The sequence below is a fragment of the Theobroma cacao genome, chromosome 2 (genome assembly GCF_053813885.1).
Source record: "Theobroma cacao isolate CCN51 chromosome 2, ASM5381388v1, whole genome shotgun sequence".
Taxonomy (NCBI): Eukaryota; Viridiplantae; Streptophyta; class Magnoliopsida; order Malvales; family Malvaceae; genus Theobroma; species Theobroma cacao.
Genome location: NC_142640.1, coordinates 31482818 through 31488419, shown reverse-complemented (window position 1 = coordinate 31488419; position 5602 = coordinate 31482818). Strand labels below are relative to the sequence as shown.

At 29.7% G+C, this 5602-nt stretch overlaps 1 long non-coding RNA gene across 1 annotated transcript; it reads left to right on the top strand.

The window, feature by feature from the left end:
* The first annotated feature begins 1879 nt into the window (after window positions 1–1879).
* Window positions 1880–3411, top strand: LOC148764158 (uncharacterized). The gene is made up of 3 exons (XR_016024453.1): window positions 1880–1934; window positions 2805–2868; window positions 3278–3411. It is a non-coding gene; the product is annotated as an uncharacterized LOC148764158 (long non-coding RNA).
* Window positions 3412–5602: the final 2191 nt, after the last annotated feature.

The following is a 5602-nucleotide window of genomic DNA, read 5'->3' as shown; positions in this document are numbered from 1 at the left end:
AAAGTTGATCGAATACAAATTGAAGTCAATTAAAATGTTTAGAAGTGATAAAAGACGAAAGTAGTAGCTTAGGATAAAATATTTCGCAAGTGAGAAAATAATAATAAAATAATAATAATTTTCTCAGAGGAGAATTTGTGAGATAAAAGGCGATTCAGAAGTCAAGTGAGGCATAATAAGGTATTTCAGGTACCAAGGAGACAAGATAAAATTTTTAAAATATTAATATTTAGCCGGATGTCGAAATCAATCAAGAAGAAAGATCATATGGTTGATCCAAGTGGGGGAGAAGATGACAAGCCCGACTCTATAAAAATATTTATCATGACATACATGTGATGGATAGCATGTTTGCATACTAGGAGAGTCCCAAAAAAAAAAATTAAATTAATTACAAAAGTCGATATTGTACCTAGACGTACAACAAAGTTGATTTAAGCCTCGAACTAGATCAAATATAGAATTCATGATGAAATTAAGAATTTTAAAGTCCCATAATGGTTTAATATGGTGATTCGGAGTTCGAGGATCAATTTGGAGTCCAATCGAAATTTTCGCTATCCAGGGGCAAAATGGTCATTTGCCACCTGAGGACAAAATGGTAATTTTTAGAAAAGATTTTTGGCCCCATTTGACTTATTGGAGTAAGATTTGAGGTTTAGAAGTGAAAAATTTTAATTTCGGTATAATTTGGAGTAAAAGGGTAAAATGGTAATTTTGCCACTCGAAATAAAAAATTTAATTTTTGAAAGGATTTTGATCAAATTTAATTATTTGGAGTGTGAAATGAGTATGAGGAGTGCAAATTATGCATTATGGCAAATTTTCAATTTTTGGGGCAAAAATATAATTTTTGAAAGTTCGAGGGCAAAAGTGTAATTTTGAAGAATTTGCTCCACCAAAACTTTGGAAAAATCTGGAAATTTCACTTAAGACTTGGATAAGTCAAAGGGAATGCATGGTGGAAAAAGTGGGACAAATGGATGGCTAGAAAAAAAATGAATTAATAAAATATTTAAAATATGAATAAAATAATATTATTTCATTAAACAATAAAAAAAAGGCATAAAAAAATCAGCCCACCCATTCTTTTTCTTCAACATTCGGCCAAGCAAGAAACAAGAGAGAGAAAGGAGAAAATAAAACCCTAGCTAAGAAATTTAAAGGGAAAATAGGTGGAAATTCAAAAATCAAGTGAAAAAAGGTAACATTTCTTAAATTTGTCTTGTGCTTTACCTTTCCCATGCATTTTCCATCATTTTTCATGGTTGAATCATGTGATTTGAGGATGATTTGAATTCTGGTCATATGGGTTTAGAGAGAGAAAGTTGTTAGATAAATTTGATTTTGAGCTATGTTAGTGTTTAGTGTTAGTTTAGCATGTTTATGAGTAAAACAACAAGAAAAATATTTATCTTCTCCATGAATTTCCCTAGACCGAATCTAGCCAATGGTATGTGAGGATGAGGTTGACTTTATTTTAAGAGAATTGGGTGAAAAAATGATAAATTATGAGGTTGAAAATTAAATGGGAATTTTCAGTGCAATAAATTAAAATTTTTACCCACTAAGGGTAAAAGCGTAATTTATAGTCCGGACTGATAAATTGGACCAAATTCACAGTCATTGAGGTATTGTGGATATAATTGGATAATTGAAACTGAAATGGATGGAATTAGAGTCGAATTGGGGATTTTAGGAATTTACACCGTGTATAAGCGAGTTAGGTCGGACACCACAATTAAGCGATTGTCTAGACATTTCAAATCCTATCTAGTGCATACGCATGGATAAGAGCCTGAAATAATTTATGATAAATTGACACAATTTATTGAATTTTGTATCATGGATTATGGATAGGTGGTGAGTCAATTGTTTCGGGTAAGAGACTGCACCCGAGGGCGGAAGATAGGAGTATTTCTACTCCTAATACTGTGAGTGAACTTATTATCGTCTTAATTATCTAGAGTAGTTTTATACAACTATGTGATTTTATGAAAAATGGGTTTAAATGGTAAATTGTTATGTTTTAAGGGAAATTGTGATTTTATAAAATGATTTTATAAATTTTCTGGAAAATCGAATATTGGTTTTGAAAATAGAGTAATTGGAGACTGCCTGCTTGTGTTGTAAATTTATGGTTTTAAATTGAATGGCTTATGACAATATATGAGCATGAATGGCTAAACTGATTTTGGTGTCAGAATTATTTATATTGTGTATTCAGCCTTGAGAGGCTAGATTGCGATAAATTGCCGTGCCATGCTAGAATGAATTTTATTGAATTGGTGGAGTATATATTAATTATTTACTGCAGAGGGGGTTCCGTGGACCAGCCTATTAGAGGGGCACGGTAAACTCCATTATATTTTTACCTCGAACGGAGAGGCGCGTAGGGTATCTCCTGGGGTAAAGCTTAGGGTTCACTTCACGCTAAACCACCACGTGATGGGGAACTCAGCCAACGCCAAGGAACGGTTGTATTTTTCTTAAACTAAAAATATATTTTAAGTGTATATGAAATTTTAACAGCCTTGGCGGACTTAGTTGGATACCCTGCGCAAGGTATCACCGAGTATGAGTTTTGGCACGAGCCAAAGTTTTAAGAAATTCATAAGCCAAGTTGATTACTCGATTTATATGGATTGATTTTATTTGGTTGAAATGAACTGAAAGGTAATGAAATTACAGTATGATGACTTATTTTAATTGTCTCCATTTACTCGGCTTTAGATACTTTAGATGGTATCTATTTACTCACTGGGATTATAAAATCTCACCCCTTCTTCCTATACATTTTTCAGGCTCAGGACAGTTTGTAGATAGTCGAGTAGGACGAGAACTAAGCTCGGAACTGCATTATAGAAAGTAAGAGTTCACAGTGTTACACCCTCTTGGTCAATTGTAGCCCACGTGTCATTGCAGATCAAAACTTATATTTTGGTTATCTGTATTTCTATTCATACAATTTTTACTTTACTTTCATGTGCGAAAAATTATTTACGAATATTTCTATAAAAATTTATTTTATGAGAAAATAGAATATTTTATTTATTATTTTTGAATAGTACTAGTTGTCAACAATTTGCTTTCAAATGAACGTTTTAGATACTTAATTGTTTTTAAATCATTAAATATATATTTTCTGCTTACCTACTACATTTTTAGCAAGTTTTGAGGTTTTCGACGAAAAATTACGAAAATACCTCTATGAGCCAGAAAATAATATTTTATTGTTCTTATTTGAAAATGACTTATGATTTTTTTGAAATGCAAGATTTAATAACTGTTACTCACCGGGGAGATGAGGAAGTTGATGCTAAGCCTTGCGGGGTTTCAATCAGTATTCGGGGTGAAGAATGTCTGTTGAGGCCTCGCGACGGTTGTCACGGGCCCGATGGGGAGTTCCGGGTCGTGACAATATGAGGTATACAAAAATAATAATACTTGATGTATACTAATATTAGTTGATATAAATTAAAATGAATTGATAGTAAACTTTGTAATATATATAACATTATAACATATAATTTGTGTCATTAATATATATACAACAAAGTAATTTAACATTATGTTTCACATTGATTATGTTCATATCAAATAATTCTAATATTACTTTAAATAAATAATGTCATCTTTTACAATTAGCTTAATATTATAATTTAATAATTTAAATCATGAGTACTATTTATAAATATATAACCATATAAGGTATACAAAAATAATAATACTTGATGTATACTAATATTAGTTAAATCAATTATCAAAGTAACATTTTTGTATATTAACACAATTTGATTCATTTATCATTTGCCTTTAAGGTAATAGACTCAAATTTATCATCCATGTATAATGGCACAATCATTTCATTTTTCACATGGAAAAACAAAACGTAGGCAACAACTAATTTTTGTACTTTTTTATGAAATATTACAAAATCATAATTTTTTTGTTAAAAGAAACAAGAGTATAATCACAAAATTATTATTGAAAATGATGAGATAAGATCTAAATTTATCATTCAACTTAGAACGATAAATCAAATTTACTATCTATTTTTGAATCTATACAGTTTTAAAACTATACTTTTTCATTTGGTTCAAATATGGTTAAAAATTTAGAATTAAAATATTTCTTTATTTCCTTACAAAATATTCTTTTACCTTTCATTCTTGAACATTTTTTAATCAAATTATAAAATATAATAATAAAATTACACCCTTTAAAGATAAGTGATAAATTAAAACAATTATCTTGAATAAAATAGTAAATTTAGAGTTATCCCCAAAATAGAAAAAAAAAACTTCAATGTTACCTTGATTAATTTTAAATTTCAATAAATAATTTGTTATTATAATTAAAATTGATAGTTTATACTAATTATAATGTCAATTGATAAAATTAATTAAAACTTAAAAAAAGTTATGATTATAAATATAAAATCAAGGATGAATGTAACTTTTCCATTTTTATAAATTTTTTTTCACATTGGTAAGAAAAAAATATTAAAATTCTAAACAATACAAATTTTATAATAATGCCATGTCAAAGATTGAACATTGACACGAATCCCCAAATCTCAACCATTCATTCCACAATCAATGGCCTAAAACTTTCCCCCACAAAAGTACATACGAATCAATTCCCATTCAAAGTTTCCATCTATCTACCAATAGCTGCTCCCCTCCCTTCTATTCTCAACTTCACCAAATCAAGCAATCTCATAATCTTTCAGTTTTGCAAAAATGTCTGGCATGGCATGGGAGGCAAAGTATTGGGAAATGAAGCGAAATGACATTGTAAGGTCCATTGCGAAAACATCTAAGGGATCAAAATGTCAACCATTCACCGTTTGGCTCACCTTGGTGGCGTTAAATGTATCAATGGTTTTATTTATGAGGAGACATGCGGTGTTTGTTGTCGATTTTACACACGCAAGTATACATATTGAAGAAGTAATATAGTGATGAAGTAGAGTATCATTCCCATGGAGATTTGCTCTTAAATTTTTGTTAAGTACTAAAATCTTATAACTAATCAATCTTATTTTAAGCAATTGAAATTTATAGAAAATTAATTAAAAAAATTAAAATAAACACTAAATTAACCAACAAACTAAATAAGTTGAGAAAAACAGTATATTAAAGACCTAGGATTATGGGTTCATTCAACATTTAATTTAATACTAGCTTTTCCTGTTATTTATCTTTCCTTGGTGGTTTTATTAACCTAGAACCCAAAATTATGGACAAGTCTCTATTGAGTTGCTTGTGCAAATGCCTAACTTAATTAGTTCACTATATGTTTATAAGAATTAATTAAATTAAGTTCATTAAGCAAGTGTCCTAATGTGGCTATGTATGGCAATTGGCGTATGTCTACCCGAATCACGAATCAGATCACTTGAATGACATGAACATATACTATTCAAATCTTAGTCCAATCTAAAATCTCTGTGTCGAGTCTCAATTAGATTCACAAATCAGTTAATTGTTGGCTAAGCAATCAAAAGCATTAAGAACAGATTTGAATAAGCAAAACTATATCCATTCATGATAAATAAAAGAGAAACTAATATTCAAACTACATGTTGAAATCCACC